The sequence below is a fragment of the Loxodonta africana genome, chromosome 21 (genome assembly GCF_030014295.1).
Source record: "Loxodonta africana isolate mLoxAfr1 chromosome 21, mLoxAfr1.hap2, whole genome shotgun sequence".
NCBI classification, from domain to species: Eukaryota; Metazoa; Chordata; class Mammalia; order Proboscidea; family Elephantidae; genus Loxodonta; species Loxodonta africana.
In genome coordinates this window covers 39395050-39420768 of record NC_087362.1, presented here as the reverse complement: position 1 = coordinate 39420768, position 25719 = coordinate 39395050, and the positions used below count along the sequence as shown (strand labels likewise).

Here is a 25719-nt window from a genome sequence, read left to right as displayed (position 1 = left end):
TTGAGGTTGTTGTTAACATGCCCATTTTACAGAGGAGGAAAATGAAGCTCCAGGAATGAAACCAAGAGTGTTTAGCTAATGTATGGATTTGAATCTAATTTATCTAATTCCACAATTGGTTTTTCCTTTTTTTTTTTTTAATTTGTCAACATTGCCTGTCATTATCACAGTGATCTTTTCACTATTTAGAAAACAAGTAGCAGCATCCTAGTAAATTTTTTTTTTTTTGCCCAGCCAAGATTATTTAATATTCAACATAGCTTTTATATTTTTTACAACATTCAAAGTGATTCACAAGATATCTTAATGGTAAGTAGAGGCTCTAAAACTACACATTGATAATAGTCAAATCCTCTTAAAGAGGACCAGCAATGGAAAATGACTTTAAAAGGAAAGCATTCTTTACAATGGAAAGTGCCTATGAGTATATTAATGGAACAATTGTGTGTTGAAGAAAGAAAAGAGGGAGTTATGTTGGAGAGGCTGTGAAATTTGACAATCAGAGCACTTAAGAATGTTTGCACAATTTTTCACACACAGATCAACTTCATACTAGCCTATGATTGACTAGACCAATTATTATGAGTGTATTTTATAGAGGAAGAAACAGAGAAGGGCGGTGACTTGTCTAAGAACACACAGCAGTCCCAGAACTCTTCCTATGCTAGTCTGATCTTGTCAAGAGATAGGACAACTGAGTGACAGGGAGAAACTAAAGTGAAGAAAAAACATGCTGTGAAAATATTGCTAGTGGACATTGAGAAAATTCCCTTGGATGTCTTAAAGGGGCCTTCTTTAAGAGATCCTCTTTCAGAGGTAAAATTCATATCTTAAATACATCCAATATTGTATTAGTTTCCTAGGGCTGCCATCAGTAAGTACTGCAAAGTGGATGGCTTTAAACAGCACAAATGTATCATTTCACAGTTCTGGAGGCTGGAAGTCCTAAAGTGTGCTGCCCAGGCCATCCTCCCTGTGAAGGCTCCAGAGGAAGAGCCTTTCCTGTGTCTCCCAGCTTCTGGTGGCCCCAGCTGCGACATAACCCCATTGTCACATGTCACTCCATCACATGGCCGTTTCCCGTCTTTCCGTCTCTTGTCTCTTTCTGTGTCTCTTCCCTTTTATAGGACATCTCTCAGATTGGATTAGGACACACCCTACTCTGGCATAACCTCATGTTAACCTAACTGATAACATCTTCAAAGACCCCATTTGCAAACAAGTCACATTCACGGATACCAGGGGTCAGGTCTTCAACATATCTTTTTAGGGGACACAATTCAGTTCATAACAAATACAGTGAAAGCTATGAGAGCCGGAACTTGACAGGACTGCCTTGTTTTTCTGGGTCTCTCAAATTTTTCGCTTTTGACAGGGTACAGTCTTAACCACTTTTTCACCACTCATTTTAGTGGAAAATATTTTGAGTTTTCCTTCTCTGACAGATTTCAGACTTACACAGGTTCTGGCTTTCACAGATTTTACTCTCCTGACTTTTTATTTCTGACTTTTTACTAAGGTAGTGATCTCAGTTGTATCCTCAGATATATATGAGACTAACAGTAAGAAAACATATAATTATGTTGCCACCTAAGCTCCCGCTTCTTCAAAGCCTTGTGATTCTTGTTCCCTTCGATGTGTTTCAACTCCAAGATACTAGTGACATGAAAATTGTGTATTCACAATGTTCTATTGATTGCTTGAGAAAGTGACCTTGTATGCACACACGAAAATGAAATCTATCCTGCCTGGCCTCTTCTTTGTAAGGGGACGAGGAACAACAGAGTATAACGTGCATTTTTTAATACAGAGATTTATGCTTCCTCTGCACAGACTGAGAGTGTGCTGATGTGGGACCCAGGGAGGGCTCCTTATACAGGTGTGAGCTGTGCAAGGATGCCTGGTGAGGGGCGCATATTCAGGCCGATCATATGCTTCATTTGCAAAGCCCATAGCTGTGGCTGCAGGAAGGGGGCCCTGTTTCTGGTTTGGGTAAATAATTTCCATGTGGCTGAATTCTTCCAGAAAGTGATGCTTTTTTCTAATTCACACATGGGCACACCAATATGGACTCGCCTAAATGACAGGGTACCCTAAATCCCACTTTGGTATTTTCAGATGCCTCTGCCCCTTGCCATGATCAGTTAAAAAAACCGGTTGCTGTCAAGTTGACTCCAACTCATGGCAACCCCATGTGTGTCAGAGAAGAACTGTGTTCTACAGCGTTTTCAATGGCTAAGTTTTTGGACGTAGATCACCAGGCCTTTCTTCCACAGCACCCTGGGTATACTCCAACCTCCAATCTTTTGATTAGCAGGTGAGCGTGTTAACTGCTTGCACTGCCCAGGGACTCCAGCCATGATCAATAAGCCATGCAAACAGTTTGGAAGGAAAAGGACTGAGCATTTACTGACCTCCTGCCCTGCATCGGGGACCTGGAAATGCAGTCCCTCATTTAATCCTAGCAATGACCGCCATTAGGCCATTCACCAGTAAAGAAAGTTAGGCACAGGAATAGTGAAGCAGTTCTCCTAAGATCACGGAGCATGTAAGTAGCAGAGACAAGGCTGGAACCCAGGCTTTCTGATCTAAATTCAGATCTACTTAATTATTCTATGCATTCAAAGCCCCTGGGGTTTGGATTCCTAATCACAGGACAGAGATGAAATAGAATTTCTTAGCTTCAAGGAGCCAGGTAGTAGAGGGGCCTCTGTCAGGACTTTTCTTCCCCCCATAGTCATGGGTCAGCAGAAAGAGATGGAAGGTGAAGAACAATGAAAGAGAAAAGATGAGAGTGGAGGTTGTTCTCTGGAACCTAGAAGCTGCTGCTTCATCCCACACAATAGAAACCAGAGTCCAGATGATAGTGGTGAAAAGTTCCAGAATTGCAGATTGCACTTTGCTACTTAGGGAGGGGGAAGAAGAAGGAGAAGAAAGCCTGCACGTGGAAACTTAAAACACGGCTTGCTGTATGTAAATGGCCTTTATTATAACTGCTAGGCTGAACCGGAAGCCTGCAGATGTGTAAAATGTCACTTGCTCTTATCACGGTTCATGGAGATTACCTCTCAGAGCAAGTTTCATTTTCATTTCTTCCAACATTTGGAGAAGTGAACGAGGCAGTGACTCCTTTATCTCCTCATCCTCACCAGCAACTTGCTTCTTCCTCTGTGTTTTGTGTCATTCCCTGTGATATCGCATCAAGGCAATTCACGGCAGAGGTTGAACCAAAAGCAATTTAAGTAAAAAATGGACAAATATGGATGTCATTTCTAAGGCTTGTTCAAAGGTCTTTGACATCACTCAAAGCCCAAACACTCCTCAAAAGTGAGATGCCTTTTTCTTTTCTACAGCAATGCAAGGTTGGAGATTTAATATAGGTCGCTTAGTGAGCCGTCTGCATGGCTCTTGCCCAGAAACTATTTCATGGTGAAGTGAGTATTTTGTATTATATGCCAAGAAAGAGAGGGGATTGAGTGATAAGAAACCAAGTGAATTCCCAAGATGAATTTGTATTTATTATTTTGATTTGATTATTGACTCTAATAACAGCCACCATGTATCACACACTTAGTGTATATAGGCATGGTGTTAGGAATTAACATAAATAACATTCACTTTAGTTTATTTTTATAATTACTCTGCAAATAAAGGAAGCCTTTACGGCTGGTTAAAGTGCTCGGCTGCTCAATGAAATGTCAGGGGTTCAATCCCACCAGCTGCTCTGTGGGAGAAAGATATAGCAGTCTGCTTCCATAAAGATTTACAGCCTAGGAAACCCTATGGTGCAGTTCTACTTTGTCCCATAGGGTTGCTACGAGTCTGTATCGACTTGATAGCAGTGGGTTATGGGCATACAAATGCCCATAAATATAAAGGCAGGTAGTTTTACCCCCATTTTAAAGATGAGGAGACTGGGTATCAGTGGCCTACCCAAGGGCACAAAGAGCTCCATAGGAAAATTCATTCCACATGGCTCCAAAGGTGTTTTTACTGTGCCATGCTCTCTCCTCACTTGGAGAAAGACTAGCAAAATCAGAAGCCAGAGTCCTGTCTTGGCCACATGTCTTTTTCTCTATGTCTGGGGTTGTGGGAAGGCTGGTGGCTGGGAGCCTCCTTGTCCAAGGCTGTGAGCCTATGCTGTGGACTATAGCTTTTCATGGTTTGTGGATAATAGGGAAGCAGAGAAAAGCAGTGCAGGGTGTGGTCATGGGGCTGTGCCTTGGTCATTCCGAGGAAGCAAAGCAGAGTAGGCTTGCTAGTTCAACTCACTGTGTTGCAGAGCTGACAGGAACTCAGGGGTCGAGCGAGGGCTGCCCCCCAGTAAAGAGAGGACAGAAATGCTTCCCAAACCCCAAGGGATTAAGGAGCTGATGTCAGGAGAAGAGGAGACTTAAGCAGTTCCTACGGATTGATTCTTAGAGACACTCAAGACTCAAGACACAATTGAGTCTTAAAATGGTGAGGCTTTAAACACACACATACGCACACGTAATATTATTTTCTTTGCTAGCAGAAGATCTATAGAAGAGTGAAAAAAGTCAGCCCCCAAAGGTTACAGACTGCATGCTTCCATTTATTTAGCATTCTTGAAATGACAAGATTATAGAAATGGAGAACAGATTAGTGGTTGCCAGAGGTTAAGAAGGGGTGGGGGTGGAAGACAAGTGGGGACGGCTATAAAAGGGTAACATGAGGGACCCTGGAGGGATAGAACTCTTCTGCATCTTGACTATTAATACCAGTTTCCTGGTTGTGATACTGTGCCATGGTTTAGTTAAGAGGTTACCACTGGGGCCAACTGGGTGTAGGGTACATGGGATCTCTCTGTATTATTCCTTACAATTCCATGTAAATCTATGATTATTTAAAAATAAAACGTTTAATTTTTTTTAAAAAGAACCCTAGGACATTTGGGAACAAGTCAGCAAGAAGAAAATTTTTATCACCCATGACCCAGAGAGAGACATCATTTTTATTTTGGTCTCTCTCTCTCTTTCTTCCTGGTTATAGACATAAAATGGAGAGGTTTTAAAATGGGTTTACACCCTGCCTATTCCCTGGCTGGGTAGCATCCAGCCTTTGCAGGTTCTCAGAAAGGTCTGAAGGCTCTATTTAAACCTGCTGGTTTGGCATTGATTTTGATGAAAAAAACCAGCAATGAGCCCCCCACCCTTTTGAGGAGCCTGTCCATGGATCACTGTGGATAAGAAATGGATGCATTTTATGTGCAGAGCTGCAACCTTTTTTCCCCTCCTTGTACTAATAGGTGTTAAGGTTTTGCAGTAAATATTACTTATGGCTGTTAATTGAACTGCATCCCAGATTGTCAGTGTGTGTTTATTTTCTCATTTTAATTTCTCCGGGTTCTCACAGTCATGGGGGGAGGGGAGTATAATATTAGGTTGGGAGGGGCACGTCTGATTTGGAATCTACGTCCCTGGTTAATGTTCCTGCCAAATGACAAGCTTGGTTGGGGACAATAAATTCGGGCTGTGGAAGGGGTAGAGGACACCTCAAAGAACCTACCTCCCGGCACCACCCCCTTTGTTTTTCTGAGGATCATTTCTCCAAATGCCTTTGTGTCCAGGCTCCCCGAGGTAACCTCCCAACCCCAGACACTAGCTAAACCTTTATGCAGGTAAGAAAATATTACTTTTCACCAGGAGCAAGAAACCTATGTTTTCCTTTATTAGCACTTGTTAGCTGAATGACCTGGCAAGTTGCATCATTGTTCTGATCCTCAGCTCCCTCAGTCTTCTGAGCCTCTGTTTCCTCATCTTTACAGTGGAGTTAATTACTGGGTATTTGGAAGTTCAAGCTGTTGACACATGTGAACATACTTTGCAAACACAAAAAAGGAAAACCAGTTGCCATCAAGTTGATTCCAACTCACGGTGACCCCAAGTGGGTCAGAGTAGAACTGTGTCCCATAGGATTTGCAATGGCTGATTTTTTACAGGTAGATTGCCAGCATTTCTTCTGTGGTGCCTCTGGGTGGACTTGAACTTCCAACCTCTAACCAGCTGAAGGTGTTGACCATTTGCATCACCCAGGGACTCCTTGTAAGTGCAAAGTTATGTGCAAAAGTGAGTTGTAGTTATTATGGGATTGAAAGAACCATTTGTGTATAGTGCCTCCCAGTTGAGCCTCAGAATTCACAAAATTCAGATGAATCTTGTGTGCCTTGAATCCAAGCCTACAAGTAGAGGAAAACATTTGACTGTTTTCATTGTGGGCTGCTGGTATCATCTTCTCCAAGCAGTTACCTTTTGAAATGCATATTATTTTGTTATCTCTTACTTTTTTTCTCTATTTTATAGTTGGAGCCCTGGTGGCACAGTGGATAAGACCTTATCTGCTAATCAAGAGGTTAGCAGTTTAAATCCACCAGCCATTCCTTGGAAACCCTATGGGGCAGCTCTACTCTGTCCTACGGGTCACCACGAGTTGGAATCGGCAACAGGTTTGGCTTCTGGTTATTTACTGTCAGGGCATTATATTGTCTTATTAATTATGTGTGTGGTTGTTGTTGTTAGGTGCTGTCCAGTTGGTTCTGACTGGTAATGACCCTGTATACTACAGAATGAAAACTGTCCGGTCCCGTGTCATCCTCATAATCACTGCTATGCTTGAGCCCATCATTGCAGCAGCTGTGTCAGTCCATCTTTTTGAGAGTCTTCCTCTTTTTCGATGACCCTTGCTTTCCCAAGCATAATGTCCTTCTCTAGGGACTGGTCCCTTCGGATAACATGTCCAAAGTATGTGAGACAAAGTCTCACCATCCTCGTTTCTAATGAACATTCTGGCTGTACTTCTTCCAAGACAGATTTGTTTGTTCTTCTGGCAGACCACGGTATGTTCAATATTCTTCACCAACACCACAATTCAGAGGCATCAGTTTTTCTTAGGTCTTCCTTATCCATGGCCCAGCTTTTGCATGCACATATGGTGGTCGAAAATACCATGGCTTAGATAAGATGCACCTTAGTCCTCAAAGTGACATCCTTGCAAGGCGTTAACAAGGGGTTATAAAATATTTGTTTCTAAAAGAGGGTCTTGGATTGCTGGGCTTGTGTAGCACTGTTCTCCTTCACCACTGGGCAGGGCCGGTAGACATGTGGGAGACCCAGCTCTTTTCTTGGGGAGAAGGGATGGAAGAGTCAGGCTATAAAGTCAAGTCGTAATCAGCATCTCCCTTGCCAGGTGCCCCCAGAGGGTCTGAGATGACACTGATGCCTTTGTGGAAGTGTGTTTTGAACCAAGATTGCAGCGAGCAGCCATGTGTCTGTCTCATAAAACAATCCAGAGGGAGTTAATTCTAAACAGATCAGGGCTTCAAACTGGTTCTTTCTGGTTTGAACTCCTGCTGAGAATTTGCATATCTGAAAGTTCCCAGGTGAAACTAATGTTGCTGGTTAGGGACCAATTCTGAGACCCACTAGTAGAGCAGTGGTTCTCAAAATGTATTATACATAAGAATCACCTGGGAATCTTGTTAAACTGTAGATTCTGATTCAATATATCTGAGGTGGAAATGCAAATTCTCAGCAGGGGTTCAAAATGGAACTGACCTGTTCAAAGAAGCCCTGAAACAGATTGACTGTTGCAGGAATTAAGACGTAGGAGAAGGGAGCCAGCCCTGGAAATGGGTGCAACAGGATCTGAAATGATTGGAGAAGGTATATGTAAAATACAAGGTAGGGGGGGACCGGTGATGACAAGCTTGAAAGAAAGCACTCACTCTATTAGAAAGAAAGAAATGTGGAATCAAAACCTGACTTAGGAGAACAGACACGTGCATAACTCACCCAGCTCACAGGGTTGGCCTGTAGCTGGGCAGTTTTGAACAGAGCTGGCTAGTTCACCATTTCTTGTGGTTGTTAGTTGTAGTCAAGTCAGTTGCAGCTCATGGAGACTCCATGTGTGCAGGGAAGGGTTTTCAAGGCTGTGACCTTTTGGAAGCAGATCTGCAGGCCTCTCGAGATGCCTTTGAATAGGTTTGAACCAGCAACCTTTTGGCTGGCTGGTAGTCGAACACTTAACCGTTTGTGCCACCCAGCCTTCAGTTAAGAACTAAAATGCTGCAAACGTCGCACTGATATTTGGGCCTTTGCTTTTGGCAGTCATCCCTTTTTCTAATTTTTTTTTTTTTTTGGCACCATAGGACTGTTTCCATAAATAGTGCATTTAATGGAGTGTGTTACTTTATTACTGTCAGCTACCATAACAGTAGAGGAAAATTCAATAAACACAAAAGCTAAGATCAGAACATTAGAAGGCTTCCAGTCCCAGATCCAACGTGAACTGGTGACTTTAAGCAATGTAACCTTTCTATGTCCTCACCTGCAAAATGCTTACCGTTCAGGGTGGTGAAGCCAGCCAGTTCAGTGCTTGGTTGAGAGTCAGTGCACAACCAAAATTAAACCGGTTGTCATTGAGTCGGCTCTGGTTCATGGCGATCCCGTGTGTGTCAGAGTAGAACTGTGCTCCACACGGTTTTCAATGGCTGGCTTTCTGGAAGTAGATCACCAGACCCTTCTTCTGAGGCTCTTCTGGGTAGACTCAGACCTCCAGCCTCTGTTAGCAGCTACGTGTGTTAACCACGTACACCACCCAAGGACTTCGAAACCAAATTGAGAGAGTGTTTATTATTATGGCGGTGGTTTTTCCAATTTACAAATCCAAACGCTCCTTCCTATATTGCTAAGATGTAAACATGCAGCTTGGAGGGCAGTGCCTGTCAGATTTGCCTTAACTTTGGGCATCAGCAGCCTTACCACGCAGCAAATCCACAAATGAAATGTTGTGATTCTTTGCCACAAAATAAGTGGAAGTCACTTGCTCAGCCAGGGCACGGATCATGTGTAAAGGAGGAAGTGAAAAAATAAAAAGGCATAAATATGTGAGAAAGTTAGCAAATCAAAGTAATTAAGGAGCAAAATAATTACTTTGCTCTCCCTGGCTCAGCATGGATGCAAATGATGCATCATGAAGTAAGTCCCGATACAAAGGCAGACAGCATAACTGTTGCATCAAATATTTAGCCAGCGCCAAAAGCAATTTTTTTATTCTTTTTTTTTTTATATGTTTGATTTACTAACCTTCAATGCATTCCCTATTTTTAGAGGTTGGCTCATATTTTTAATTTGTTTTCTCTGAAGCATTGGATCTTTACCAGTGTTTCAGCTGTCCACTCAGTTCCTAATGGCAGAGCAACACTGAAAAGCATAATTACATTTCCTAATTATGTGTAATTAGGCAAAACCCAGATGATGCATTCAACGGGCTCTCAGAATAGCCAGGGGTCAAGGACTGTTGGAATTCGGTAACGTTTTTATAAATAAGCTGGTACGTTATTTAACGTTGGGGTCCAAGGTGGTACTGGGTGCCTTGTAGACCAATATAATGGTTGAAATATATAGCATTTATTTATTTGGCCAAGTAAAACTATAATTGATTCTCCACCTTCTTACCCTCCTCTCTTTTTAAAACCAGGGTTTAGATTTGCTATTCTTAGCCCAAGAGAGGCCCTCTAAACTCAGAACCATAAAGTTCTGCTTACTGACAGCCTAAGTGATATTTATTTTTTCAAAGCTTAATCCTTTTGAAACATGGAGAAATAAATACATCCTCTTATCTACCATATGCCTGGGATGGGAAATAAATTCTTATTTTCCTGCGATGTGGTACCAGTGGGCTACAATGAATAATTTGGACAGTCTTGCTGAAGATAATAGGGAAGCCTTCTCTATTACCAGTGATAATTATGAATCTCATAATGGAAAACATCATGAGCCTGAACATCAATCAGGGAAGGTAAACAATGGGAAATGATAGGTATACATACAAAAGGGAAAATGGCAACGGCACATATGGAGGGAAAGCCCACAGAATTCTGGTGGGGTTATAAATCATACAGGGAAATAAATTCCGTGCAATTAATATCCTCAAATTAAAACATGTTTTTAAAAGAAGATTCCGCAGACTTTTAAACTGGGTGCCTGGCCACCTTGCACGACTCATCCAGGCACCCCAGAGCTGCCCTTCTCGAGTCTAGTGTGTGGCTACCCAGAGCTGGCTGGGGTGCTGGCTAACAATGTGGCCCTGTGAACTGACCCAGTGACCTCACTCCAGCTCACCAGGGACTACACCAACCAGGCTAGAGTAAGTGGCACTGACCTTTGGGTTCTCAGGCCCCAACAGAACAACAAAGACCGGCCTATAGAGGCAGGAAGTCTAACTCCCTTTGCCAACCTAAAAGCCTGTCTCCAGCCATGCGGACACAGCCCAGTGAAGCACCTGGCAAAGCTACAGACAAATGGATAACTGTCTTTCCAAACGGTCGTCCGTGGTCTTATCCCCCCAAATAGCCCTGCATTCACATACTTTCTTCTTATCTTGCTGTCTTTTTTGTAGATTATCAAGTTACTTTGATGGACAGTCTTATTTTTTAAATAGGAATCGATTCATAACAGCGGGAAGACACTTCTCATTACCATTCAAAATGAAACTTAAGACTGTGTGACTAACTTATTTACTGTGTCACATGCAAGGACTAAAGTTTCTAGCCTTTCCCCGTATGTCTGCACATAGAAATTCACAAACCATGGCCCCCACCCATGGGAATTCAAATAGAACCTCTGTTCCAACCTCTATGTACGAGTAGCCTGGAGATTTGAGTCAGTTGTCAAATATGTTCTAAAGGCCACAAATATGCTCATGGAATTTGTTTTATAAGCTTAATATTATATTTTATAAAGCATATGTTTTCAAAGAAATATATAATTTTTCCCCCAAAGCAAGGGTTTTCCATGCCATATAATTTGCTAAATGTGGCTTTGCTACATAGTAGCCCATAATTTATAGTTAGCCTCCACAAGGCAAAAATAACTTGGAGCTGTGATTAAGTAAGTAATGGACAAGATAACTAATATTCCCGGAAAGATGGCCTTCCAGACATTCATTTTAAGTGACAAAATGGTTGAAAGTTGAGATGTGCAGTCCCGTACTAGCTTCACTGAATTGTAGGGAATCAAGAAGCAATGTTACACACTGGCATACCTGGACAGTCAGGACACGGGACCAAGAGTTGATATCCTCTATGTACTTTTTGGAAGGAGCTCTGATGGTGCAGTGGTTAAGCACTGAGCTGATAACTGAAAGGTCAGTGATTCAAACCCACCAGCTGCTCTGTGGAAGAAAGATGTGCTAGTTTGGTTCCTTAAAGATTACAGCCTTGGGAACTCTACGGGGTAGTTCTACCCTGTCCTATAGGGTCATTGTGAGTCAGAGTCGACTCCATGGCAGTGGATTATGTACTTTTTAATGAACCTGTGCCTCATTTTCCCAGTGAAAGTAAATGGGTTTATGTCTAATTCTGCCACTAGTTTTTCTCAGAAAATGATTTATTTGGAAGGGGTGTTGTAGTCCAGTTTTAACCAATGCTGAAGTGGCTGACCATGCAGTACAAAGGGAAGAATCAAGGCAGAGTGGAAAAAACATGGACTTTGGACTCAGGAAAAATGGGTTTGAATTCAAAGTTAGCCACCAAGAACTGTGTGACCCCTGGTAAAGAAATTTTTTTAAATTAATTTTAAAATAATTTAGGCTTACAGAAAAGTCACAAAAATAATGCAGAGTTCCCGTGTACCTGTTGACCAACTTCATCTAATGCTAATATCTTTCATAACCACCATCCAGTTATCAACACTAAGAAATTAACACTGATACAGTTGTTGTTGGTAGTTGCCATTGAGTCAACGCTGACTCACAGTGACCTTACATTTAAAAGAATGAAACACAGCAAGAGCCTGGACTACCTTCATGATTGTTGGTATCTTTGAGTCCATTGTTACAGGTATTGTGTCACACCTTCTCATTGAGGGTTTCCTTCATTTTCGTTGACCCTTTCCTTTACTAAGCATGATGTCCTCTGACAGCGATTGTTCTTTCCTCGTAACATGTCCAAAGTAAGCAAGTCAGAGCCTCACCATCCTCACTTCTAAGGAACATCCTGGTTATGTGTCTTCTGCTGTATTGGTACAAAACTATTAACTAACTCAGATATTAACTAACGTGCAAGCATTATTTGGATTTCACCAGTTTTTGCACTGATGCCCTTTTACTGGTCCAGGGTCCAATCCCAGGTACCACGTTGCAGTTAGTTGTCATATTTCTCTAGGCTTCTCTGGTCTGTGGCAGTTTCTCAGTCCTTATTTGTTTTATTGTTTTGTTTTTATGACCTTGACACTTTTGAAGAGTCCTGTTCAGTTATTTTGTAGAATGTCCTCAATTTGCCTAACGTGCTGTTCTCGGTCCATCATATCAGAAAGTACATAATGTCGAAATGTCTTATTACACATGATGTTAACTTTGACTGCTCGGTTAAAGTGTCTGCCAAGTTTATCCACTGTAAAGCTACTATTTCTCCTTGATGATTAATAAATATCTTGGGGAGATATTTTGAGGCTATTTCTCCTCAAATTTTTGTCCACTAAATTCAGTACCCATTGGTATATCTTGCCTGCAACAATTATTACTGTGATGTTATAATGGGAATTTTCTCTTACCCTCCTGCCTTCAGGATTTAGGAACTGGAATTCTTCCATATGAAAGTGCTGTCCCTTCTTCTACATTTATTTATGTGATCATTTTTTCACTGGTATCACTATGGGTTCATAAATATTGATTTCATTCTATAGGTTATAATATAATAATAATATTGTCTATTTTGTTGCTGAAACTGTTACAGCCTTGGCCATCGGGAGCTCTTTCACATTGGCTCCTGCGCCCTTTCCATATGCCACATCCTTTTTTGAACAAGCCCTTACTTTTTGGCACCTCAAGACCCTCCAAACTTCTCTTGTATTTTCCCTTTTTTTTAATCCTACACTTCATCTCATATACTTTGGGCATGTTACCAGGAGGGGCCAATCCCTGGAGAAGGGTGTCATGCTTGGTAAAGTAGAGGGCCAGCAAAAAAGAGGAAGACCCTCAACAAGATGGATTGACACAGTTGCTGCAACAGTGGACTTAAGTGTAATAATGACTGTGAGGATGGTGCAGGACTGGGCGCATTTCGTTCTGTTGTACACAGGGTTGCTATGGGTTGAAACTGACTCAAGAGTACCTAACGACAACAACAATTCCTGGAATTAACCACTTCTCCAAGGAGCCCTGGTTCTTTTTACCGGAGAATGGCATTTAGAAACCAAGATCTGCACGTTAGGTGTGCCTATTGCTACTGGGGTATCATTGTTTCTAGGACCTCTCAATAGACAGAGCTTGAAAGTATATGTACGTATACTATCCCATACAAGCATGCATATCTCTGTTTCAGTATCTCTCTGGCTCTCTCTCCATATATATAAATATTTAAATACAAGTTTGTACCTGATTCCAATTCCAGTCCAACAACTTTGGGTTTATTTTATCCTTTCTTGGGGTTGTTATTTAATTTTTCTAAATCTCAGTTTCTTCTTTTATAAGATGGAAATAATAACAACCATTCTTTAGGTTTAAGGAAGGCATGGTAGATTGTAAAAATGGTAGATTATTTCTTTTTTAAAGGAAAACAGTTCTTCCCTCCACTGCATCTATACTTATCCTAGGTGATAAGAGGCAGATCGCTTAACTCAACCCACTTAAACTGGATTGACCATGTGACTTCCATTGTCGAATGAGACCTTAACAAACATGATGCTGGCAGAGGCCATGAAAAGCATTTGGATGTTGGGGCTTGCTCTCTTGCTGCTTGGAATTCTGAGACCACCACATGAATGAGCCTGAGCTAACCTACTGAAGGACGAGAAGCCACATGAAGGAGAATCAAGTTGCCCTAGCTAACTGATAGCCTGCCAGCCACCAGGCACATGAAGTCACCCGAGAATTATCCAGCCGCCAGGTAACCCACCAACTGACCCCAGATACAGGAGAAAGCCCAGCAGATATCAGTCAAGACAGCCCATACCAGGAAGATCCCTGCCCATCCACCAAATCACAAGCTAACTAAAATTGTTATTCTTTTAAGTGACTGTCTTAGTTATCTAGTGCTGCTATAATAGAAATACCAAAAGCCGATGGCTTTAACAAACAGAAGTTTATTCTCTCACAGCCTAGGAGGCTAGAAGTCTGAATTCAGGGTGCCAGCTCCAAGGGAAGGCTTTCTCTCTCTGTCAGCTTTGGGGGAAGGTCATTGTTACCAATCTTCCCCTGGTCCAGGAGCTTCTCAGCACAGGGACCCCAGGTCCACAGGACGCACTGTGCTCTAAGAGCTTCTTTCTTGATGATGTGAGGTCCCCCTATCTCTCTGCTCACGTCTCTCTTTTATATCTCAAGAGACTGACTCAAGATACAACCTAATCTTGTAGATAGAGTCCTGCCTCATTAACATAACTGCCTCTAATCCTTCCTCATTAACATCATAGAGGCAGGATTTATGACGCATAGGAAAATCACATCAGATGACAAAATGATGGACAATCACACAATACTGGGAATCATGGTCCAGCCATGTCGACACACATTTTGGGGGGACACAATTCAATCCATAACAGTGACTGAGTTTGGCAGTGGTTTGTTATGCAGCAAATGCTGGCAGGCACAGAAGAATTCATGCATGGAAAACAAGTAATACCATGTATCTGTTCACAGTGGGCTTTCAATGAGTCTTGGTTTTAGTTGCCACTGATGTTATTATTTTTTAGGGAAACCTAAAGTCCTGTGTGTTCCCAAATACCTTTCCAGCCTAACTGACTAAATGGGCTGTATTTGCTAACAATTGGGAGCATTCCTTTAGTGTAGATCAGTGCTTTCAGAAAGAACCACTGTTACAGTGTAAGGCTCTGTGCATTTATCAGCCCACAGGAAGGTGGAGTCAGCTCAGTAGATAGGAGACATTAGGTAGAGTGAATACTGAACACTGGGGAATGGAAAGGGCTTTATCTGGTGTTGCCTAAGGGTATGGGGAGCCTGGCCCGGTGTAGCAAGGGAGGGAGGAAGGTAGAGAGTAGGAAAGCGTATGATTATCTAAGCAGGCCAAATTTAGCCTAATTAACAGGTTTGCCTAGGGCTGACCCTGAAGCAGAAAGTGAGACCTAGATTAGTCTGCTGTCCTCCTACCAGTAAGGTAATGATGAGGTTGAACCACCAATTTTCAATCTCTAGAAAAGATTCCCAAAATAGATGAGAGCTAGACATAGAGACCTCTACATTTCTTACCTCCTCTAAGATTCTGTAATTCCTAATGACCCAATGCATCTGTTTAGCACAGTTATTATTCTTGCAAACAAGTTGGTGCACTTTTGTTTCTGCAAATTGTGATCATATTTCCATGATGGTGCTGAGAACCATTTGCAGAAATAACTTACAGAGGCCCAGCTGCCTTAACCGGCAGGAAGATGAATGGCCATCCTGTTGCAATGAGCATGATCACCAGGAGGGAAAGACTAGCACTCTTGGTCCACCTGCCCAGTGTCTACTTGGTGTCCCATGAAGGACATAATCTGTACAGCAGCTCACCCTTAACTGTGGTTCTCCCAGTTCAGCCGCCCTTCCATCCACACATACAGAGAGTAACTCATACAGTTAGTGTGGGGATTTAATATCTGTAAGGTGTTTAATTGAACTTTGCACATAAACCAAAACCAAACCAAACCCACTGCTGTTGAGTCGATTCCAACTCATAGTGACCCTATGGGACAGAGTAGAACTGCCCTATAGAGTTTCCAAGGAGCGCCTGGTGGCTTTGAACTGCAGACCTTTTGTTAGCAGCCATAGCTTTTAAGCACTACGCCATCAGCGTTGCACATAGTCGTGGCAAATGCATGGTAAATAGTAGGTGTTCTTTCCTTGTACTTTTTCATTATTCCAATTATCATTATTTATTTAGTTATTGACAGTCAAAATCCAGAAGTCTAATTTCAGTAAACTTCCCCTAACCCAATTTACTTAACCCTTTCACTGGCCTCTATTCTTCATGAAACCATTTGATTATGAGGCTGAATCCGTATCTGTTCTTCTCATCAAGGATGAGAAGAACCTACAATACTTCACCCTTCCCAGGGTAGATCCAAGCCGGTTGCCATCAAGTCGATTCCAACTCACAGTGACCCTCTAGGACAGAGTTAAACTGCCCCATAGGGTTTCCAAGGAGCACCTGGTAGATTCGAACTGCCAACCTTTTGGTTAGCAGCTATAGCTCTTAACCACTACACCACCAGGGTTTCCTCCCAGGGCTCCCTCCCAGGGTGGATAAGAGAGGAGAAAAAATATTTCTAAGGTAATTTAGCAGGCACTCCGCAGCATGGTGGGGATGTAGTTGGCTTCCTGTTATGAAGCTCAGCTTATAAGTGCACCCGTATATCCCAGGGAGGTTTTCACTGAACCGAGAGATGCCACAAGCAGTCCTGGGCATAATAATTCAATAACAAACCCCTCAGCAATAAGTCTTCAAGTAGAGTGGACACTGTCTATCTGTCATATGAAGATTCAGACACTGATGTAATTTAAAATGCTTTCAATATTATGGATGCAAACATATGCCTTTTTATTTCTGAAGGAATTTCCAGGATGTTAGATTAAAAAATGAACAGAGGAAATGAAAAATAAAATTGCCTGTTGTACCACCACCTAAAGATAACCACTGTTATCATTTTGCTGTATTTCTTCTAGAGTTTTCTCAGCATGTCCACAATTGTTTTTACACAGTAAAAACAATTTTGCTGGACACTATGTCATTTGGTATTCTGTTTTTTTTTTTTTTAATCTCAATTAAAGTTATAATAATGAATATTCTTTCTGCCCCAGCTTTTCAGATTGCTTATGAAGAGCTTGTATTATATCATAATAAAAATTAATTTTATTTTAGAGAAAAGAAAAGATGTTACCATGCAGGAATTCTATTTATCATTTGCATACAGTCAGTCAAAAGAGGCCCTTTTGTTTGATGAAATAAAACCCTTAAGTCTTTTAGCACCAAATGTTTGGAATTATCATGAAGCCGGCAGTGAATGCAGGAGATAAATAAGACTCATTTACATAACATCGATAGCTTTCTGAAATATTTATTTAGTTAATATTTTACTTCCTGTATGTGCATCTCTAAAACTATAAGGTCCCACAGAAAAGTAATAAGAAGGAGTGCACTGGGTTAAGATTAACACTAATGAAATCTATATCTGTTAATATTTGAACAGTTTTTTGTTGTTGTTTTTTTAAACAAACTTTAAACTTGGATTATAGGTGTTTTTTTTTTTAATTTTCTTAGTGAACTAAGCTGGTTTCTTAAATTTAGATTCCATTATTTCATTTCAAACAAATCAGTATACACAGCATAAAAAAGTCAAGAATATGATCGACAATCTACCTAGGAAGATTAGGCAATGGGGGTGATGGCCCCCCACCCCCCAATTATTGCCTTTGTTCTTACAAGTGTGTTTAAATCTATTTCTGTTAATTTACAATTTGAAAGGTGGGTGAGGAGCAGAGTTTGAAAAATAGATTACTGTCTTCATTAATACAGGTTTGACCTACAAAGTCTTCACGTACTTAATGATTAAAAACCAAAGTACTAAATAATAAATTATAAGAATTTATAGGAGTCATCATCTTGAAATTAGCTTACTGAATGTTCTTATCATAATAAATCTGAGTGGGTGTCTAATTTAGCGTTAGCTGACTAAAATTATATGTTGCAGGCAGAAAAAAAAACACTTTTGTTTGAAGACAAATGCAGTGAGTTTAATCACAGGTGATCTGAAAGGCACCTATCTTTAGCAATGTTCACTTTGCAGAAACTTTGGCAAAACTGGTTGAGTGAAGATCGATTCCAATTTGTAAATCTGACAGGCAGTAAAATTTGCCAAAGCACTTCAGTGATGTTTGTGTTAACACTTCCTGCATAGAGCTGTAGCCCATCAGATTCTGGAGACCCAGCTAGTAGGATGGGGAAGACAATCTGTGCTCTCTCAATTCCAAGTCTATATGGACTTCATCACTTTCTGGGGAGTTTCTATTATACCTATTATCATTACAAAGAATATTTCTATCCATTCAACTAATATTTACTGGGCTTCAACCTTGGGTCAGGAGTCGCTGGGTGGTACAAACAATTAACACACTTGGCTGCTAACCGAAAGGTTGGCGGTTCAAGTCCACCCAGGCCATTGAAAACCCTGTAGAGCACAGTTTTATTTTAACACACATGGAATCACTGTGAGTCAAAAGCAACTCAACAGCAACTGATCACCCTGGATCAGTCAGGCTCTGTTCTAAGCTCAGGAATATAGGGGGGAAAATAGGGCTCAGTCCTTACCTTCAAGTAACTCATAGTCTTTTATGGGAGGCAGATGTGGGAAAAATAAATCGAAATGATCTGTGGACAGAAAATAATAGGTACATATTCAGGTACCCAAAATACACACCAAGTACCCAGCTTTGTCTCAGGTGGAATGAAGGGAGCAAATTCTTCCAGGAGCAAAAAAAAAAAAAAAGGAAACTCGTTGCCGTCAAGCTGATTCTGACTCTTAGGGACCCTGCAGGACAGAGTAGAATGGCCACACAGGGTTTCCAGGGAATGCCTGGTGGATTCCAACTGCCGATCTTTTGATTACCAGCTGAGTTGTTAACCACAGTGCTGAGACAAATAGGAGTTTATGGAGGGGATATAAAGTCTAGGGAAGACCTTCTGGCAGAGGGATCAGCACGAGAAAGGTATGCAGAGATGAGACAGGACATTCTGTCTGGGCAACTAGAAATAGTATTGTTGGGTATAAAGGGGGCAGAACTGAGTGGTGGAGGAGAGTGTTAAAGATTTAGACAGGGACCATATGGTGAAGGTCCACACAAAGGACTTGGATTTAGTGTGTAGGAGATGGGGAGGCATCTTGAAGCAGGGAGTAACTGAATCATACTTACATTTCACATTAAAGTAGAAATGGAAATAATCCTTTTCAGATACCAAATTTAATATCGTATGAGACAGAATGGTAGTGTGGGTATATATATATATATCACACACCAATTTAAATGCTTTGCCCCAAATATGCAGTCTTTGTAAATCAAGAAGAAAATTGCAGACCACCCGATAGAAAAATGAGCCAAGTTAATGAACAGGAAACAGACTGAAGAAAATTGGACAAACAGAAAAAAGCCTCAACATAATGCTTAATTTATGGAAATGGAAATTAAATGAAGACGAGATCCCATTTTGCACCATGGCCAAACATTAAGAGAACAGAGAACTTTCATATTGATAAATGTAGAGCGTAAAACAGAAAAGATGTGCCAAATCTGTTCTGTAATAGAACTTTTTGTTGTTGTTGTTGCTGTTGTTGTTAGGTGCCGTCAAGTCGGTTCCGACTCATAGCGACCCTATGCACAACAGAACGAAACAGTGCCCGGTCCTGCGCCATCCTTAAAATCGTTGTTATGCTTGAGCTCATTGTTGCAGCCACTGTGTCAGTCCACCTCGTTGAGGGTCTTCCTCTTTTCCGCTGACCCTGTACTCTGCCAAGCATGACGTCCTTCTCCTTTTTAGCAAGATGTAATTCTGAGCCTCACTCCTGATAAATTGCTTAAGCAATTTTCTGATAAACTTTAATGGAATTAAGACTTGTTCTGGAAAATCAGTCATCCATGTACCCAGTGACTGTCAGTCAAGAGTCTAGGGACCTTAAACCAAGTCCCTTTCTTTTTGTATCTAGCCCAATATTGACTATCTTATCATTCTATTTCCCTATAAAAAGTCTCCACCAAGAGCTCATCTTTGAATTCATCTGCAGACAGGCCTTTTCCCTTATAGCAAGATCATAATAAAACTTTGACTCAATGCTCGTAACCAGATTTTCTAAAAAGTTTTCCTTAACAGGGGAAAAAGAACATATACTACTAATATGAGAATAAATTGTTTTGGTATTTTGGAGAGCATATCTTTTGATCAAGCAATTCCATGTGAACCAGAAAATACAGAAATACTTGAATAAATGTGCAAGGCTATCCAAATAGGAGAATGAATTTGTTGTATCATTATTTTGTATACATACACACAAACACATGTGTTTATTTATATTTCGAATCTATGACATTCTAAATTCCTATCAGTAGGGCACTGTTTAATTGAGTTATACTTTTTCTGAAGTTTTGAATATCAGATAGCAAAAAAAATAGATCTGAACATATGTATTATGGAAAGTTCTCCATGATATGATGTTGAGTGAAAAAAGCAATGCACTGAACAAAACACATATATTTTACCAGATTTAGTTTAAAAAAAAGAGTGTTCTACATATGCCTAAATGTTTTTGTGTGTTTGCATATGCCCATAAAGTGATTTAGGAGCCCTGATGGCCCAGTGATTAAGCATTCGGCTGCTAACCGAAAGGTTGGAAATTAGAACCCACCAGCTGCTCCTCAAGAGAAAGATGTGGCAGTCTGTTTCCATAAAGATTATAGCCTTGGAAATCCTATGGGGCAGTTCTACTCTGTCCAGCAGGGTGGCTATGAGTTGGAATCCACTCACGGGCGATGAGTGTGTTAAAATGAGCCGGATTGAGGAGATACACATTAGGCATTAACAGTGTGGGGAGGGACACGAGGGTAGAGCAGGTTCTGTTGAGGAAGAAACTTTTTTTTCCCCTGTATATACCTTTATATACCTCTGTCATGTTTGAGGAGCCCTGGTAGCTATGAGTCGGAATCGACTCGACAACAATAGGTTCGGTTTTGGTGGCACAGTGGTTAAGAGCTATGGTTGCTAACCGAAAGGTTTGCAGTTAAAATCCACCAGCTGCTCCTTGGGAACCCTGTGGTGGCAGTTCTGCTTTGTTCTATAGGGTCACTATGAGTAAGAATCAACTCGACAGCAATGAGTTTGGTTTGTTTTTTGTTTGTCATGTTTAAATTTTTTTCTATCAATGTGTACTATTTTTTTTTTTAAATTCTTGTTGTTACATAAATTTACCCATTTATTATAGGCTAGAGATGTTTCAAATGGTGGAGCTTCTACTGGTCTTTCAATTACCTCCATCTTCTGATCCCAGACTTTACTGTGACTACAAAGTGGTGCTGTAGGACCAGGCACCACCGGCTACTGTTTTCAAGCAGGAACTATACTGTCAGATCCCCACAGGTCGTCTCTTCATTTTGATTTAGTCACAGAAGGAGCAAGCATTCTTGGCCTGCTGGCCGATTTCAGTTTTCTTCACCATTTTCCTGAGAGAGGCACCATAATAGGTCCCATATTTACCAATGATTCTGACCTTGGTGTATTTACCCATGTTGCTGCAAACTAGCTCCAAACTCAGAGAGGAAGAACATGTGCTATTTTTTTTTTTTTTTAATTGTACTTTAGTTGAAGGTTTACAGAGCAAATTAGTTTCTCATGAAATAACACACATATTGTTTTGTGACATTGGTTGCCAACCCCACAACATGTCAACATTCTCCCCTTCTCAACATTGGGTTCCTCATTATCTGATTTCCTGTCCCCTCTTGCCTTCTCATCCTTGCCCCTGGGCTAGTGTGCCCATTTAGCTTTGTTTTGTTTTATGGGTCTGTCTAATCTTTGACTGAAGGGTGAACCTCAGGAGTAGCTTCAGTACTGCATTTAAAGGGTGTCCGGGGCCATGTTCTCAGAGTTTCTCTACTCTTCGTCTGACTAGTAATTCTGATCTTTTTTTGTGAATTTGAATTTTTTTCTACATTTTTCTCTCACTCTATTGTGAGACCCTCTATTGTGATCCCTGTCAAAGCAGTTGGTGATGGTAGCCAGGCACCATCTAGTTATGCTGGACTCAGTCTGGTGGAGGCTGTGGTAGTTGTGGTCCATTAGACATTTAGATCAATTGTTCCCAGAACATGTACTATTTTTAAAAGTTTTTTTTTTTTTAATTCAAGAAGAAGAACAGAGGGGGCAAAAGATCTAGATTTCACAAGTATAATTGATGAAGTGGCCAGTGGAAGACATTAGCATTCTCCTGCCACCCTGAAGCCCAGAGACCTGGCCAGCCTGGGAGAGAAGTGCAGTGAACTGTCATGAAAACAGTTTAACACTCCTTTGGTTCTCAAACATAAAGCTATGGGTGAGTCACAGGGAAAGGGAAGTGGAAGAGCAGGAATCAATTTGATTTTTCACCCCCTGCTGCTCCCCACCCCCACCCCCTCCTGCTCCTGCAATTTCTAATTAATTAGAGGAGCTGTGCCTTCCAGAAAAGATCAGGCATACCTTTGGGAATCTCACCAGGAAGAAATGGGTCTTGTGGTGAAAAGAAAAAGCTTTTTTTAGTATTAAAAATTAATTAAAAATGGAATGTGTTAAAGCTCGATTTTATCGTTAGCACCCATTCCAGAAAGCCAGTTGCTGTTGGTGAAACTTCGGATTCTTTCCGTCGCTGTCTTTTTGGTTTTAGAGCAGTTAACCTTTGTGTCCAGCACTTTATGTGGCAGTCCCTAAAACTCCTGATCCCCTGTAAATCTGTTAGGGAGGAAGGACTGCAATATACTCAAAAATGTGTCCATGGCCTCCTGTGTCAGAGGATACAACAGCTGGCAAACAGTGTGACCATCACAGCATTGATAGTGATTGATGCATATTTTTAAGGGGTAGACATTGATAGTTATTCTCAAAGGAAGAAAACCAGCATGGGTACAATTTAATGTGGCAGAACCTAGAAAAAAAAAATTTTTTTTTTTGGCTTTTGAAAGACAGTATTTGTATCTCCTGTTTCCTATTACTTATAAACAGTCTCCCAGTAAATGGACTTTTCTCTTGTGTGAGAAGTCATAATGAACCTAATGCATTTGATGGCGTATCCTGACATAATGCTAATGGCTTAGATAAATACCATTTCATGTGTACACTTCTTAGTTTATTCTCAAAACAGAAATTGCCATGATTTTCCAGCTACATACTAACATTATTAACAAATATATATGAACTTTTGAATGGAGTCCTGCATCTGCGCTGCCCCCCGTCCCTGTTCCACCCCCATATCCTAAAATGCAAACTTCTTTAATGTGAAGATTCTTGTCAAATATTTACCTATATTATGCTATTTATTTATATTATGTGTCAATTCCAGACACATAGGAGATGCTCATTGAATATTTATGAATCAGTGCATGGATGAATGAAAGAATGATGGTTTAATCTTAAGAAGGTAGTTGTAGAATTCCCACACTTCTTGCCATTCAGCTGTGGCCCCTGTCCTAGGCTCCTCCCATTCATTATCTGGATGCATAACACTTCCACACCCCCTCCCACCACCCTGTTGCCCTCCAGTTGATTCTAACTCGTAGCTCATAGCCACCGTATAGGATAGAGTAGAACTGCCCATGGGGTTTCCAAGGCTGTAAGTCTTTACAGAAGCAGACTGCCACATCTTTCTCCCTCGGAGCAGCTGGTGGGTTCAGACCACTGACTTTTTATTTAGCAGCCGAGTGCTTTAGCCACTGTGCCACCAGGGCTCCTCGTGCCTAACATAGTAGGTACTCAATGAGTATAACAATGAATTGGCTAGGCTTTCATTTATTCGTTTATGCCATTGTCCACCATTAAATATATATATATAAAAACACCTCTCATGTCCCATGTTCTAAGAGGTGAAAATGCAGCAAAATGGAAGACAAAGTCCCCCCCCGCATAGAGCTTATGATGACAGGCAATGAACAACAAATAAATATTTAATGTAATTTCAGGTAGCAATGTGTGCTCCTGTCAGTCCTGCCAAGTACATATTCCTTAGTTCTTACAGATTCATCACCCTGTCAAATGTGTGGGCATTCATGAGAAATGCCTAGAAATCAGCTAAAATCGGGAAGTTGTAGTGACCCAGCCTAGACCGCTCAGAGAAGATTTTTCTCCCAGGTTTTTATCTGTCTATCTATCTATCTATTTATTCATCAGTATTGTATTTAAATATTATTTTTTGCTTCTTCTGTCCATTTATTTATTTATATATTTTTAAAAATGCAAAATATATACAGAAGCTGTCAGAAGAGTATAATGAACCCTTATCAATCCATCATCCAACTACAATAACTGTTGCACGTGCCCAATTTTGTTTTACCTTCCACCATCTCGTCCCCTACATCCAATATTTTACAGAAGCAAATCTAAGACATTATATCCTTTTATCCATAGATATTTATTATGAGTCACTATAAAATACGGACTCCCCAAAACATGACTATAATACCATTATCACACTCAAAAAATAGTAAAAACTCTTTAATGTCATTGTCTCTAGTCAAGGATCATATTTCCAATTGTCTCGTAAACATCGTGTCACTTTTTTTTTTAAGTTATTTGAATCCCCAGGGTTCCCCCCAAACTCATTTCTTTCTTTTGATGTTCCAAAAGTTGGTTGAGTACTTGCTGTCTAAAAGATTATGAAAATGATTGAAATAGGTAGAGAAGAAATTAAACGTACCATGCGTTCCAGTCCAGATTGTAACATCTTGTAACAAGGCTAGAATTTTGCTTTCTAGTTGTGAAGTTGTGAGAAGGATTTGGTTATTGTTGCTAGCGGTGGTGACGTCAAGTGACTTTTAGCTTAGAAAAGGTAAGCAGACGTTCCTAAAACATGCAGTCCTTGGCAGATTTCTTTATCAAAGGGATCTCAAGAATCTCTGAGCCAAGTGTTTGTAACTATGGACCTTACAGAAGAAGGGCCCATTGGTGTAGAATCCTCTGGAATAATATGCAGCATTACATCCCATTTTACTTTTCTAGGAAGAGGATCCTTGTCTTGCATCAGATTCTCTTGGTGCTCAGTACTGAGAATCACTGTTCGAAGTCACTATTAGCCCTACCTTGACCTTTCAACTTCATGGCTGCCATTTGTGAAGAGCACTGAAGAGTGAATATTCTGACTCTAAGCTCCGCTTTAGTGGTCCCGAAGTCTGTTTTGTTTACTCCTGTGCCCCTGGAGCCCAGCACAGTGCCTTGCACACAATCAATACTCAATAAATATCTGCTGAATGAACAAATCAATGGATGAATGAACAGAAGGTGCCTGTACTACTGTTCTATTTCTGTGTAATAAATTATCACAAATAGAAGCTGTTGTAGTGGATTGAATGGTAGCCCCCAAAGAGATATGTCTCTGTCCAAATCCCTGGAACCTGTGCATGTGACCTCATTTGAAAAAAGAGGTCTTTGTAGATGTAATTAAGTTAAGGATGTTGAGGTAGTGGGATGTCCTTCTTGTGTCATGCATGTAGAACATCAGGCATCGAAGACTGATTCAAATCCTGGCTCTGCCTCTTCCTGTCTGAGGCACTGGACAATTTTCAAATGCTCCCCGAACCTGGATTTCTTCCTCTATAAATATAATGTCACTATACATTTGTACTTCCCAGGATTGCTTTGAGCATGAATTGAGACAAGATAGGTAAAATGCAAAGAATAGTCCCTGGCCCATAGTAGGTGCCCAATTAGTCCTATCTATGATTACTTGTTTTTAGTAATAATAATGATTTTTTAAAGCTTAAGGTGAAGCAGGAATTCTTGTACTTAAAATATACGTCTTGAGTTTCCCCCTGCATTTGTGGTGTTTAGACTTAAATGGGTGTCTGGGGTTGATAGTGCTCTATGCAGAGAAGTTAATACTGTTCCCAGTATCCGTGAGACCAAAGCACACAGGCTGATCCATGATTGATCATGTGTGTAGATGGTGATGGAACTGAAGGGTGCTGATTCTACCTTTCTTCAGAGCC

The 25719-nt window shown here is 40.8% G+C and overlaps 1 protein-coding gene and 1 pseudogene across 4 annotated transcripts in view; one reads left to right on the top strand and one right to left on the bottom strand.

Moving 5' to 3' along the window:
* Positions 1 to 25719, top strand: part of WWOX (WW domain containing oxidoreductase) — a 1096383-nt gene that overhangs the window by 713958 nt on the left and 356706 nt on the right. The window lies entirely within an intron of this gene.
* LOC135228360 (large ribosomal subunit protein eL43-like) lies at positions 20594 to 21987 on the bottom strand (annotated as a pseudogene).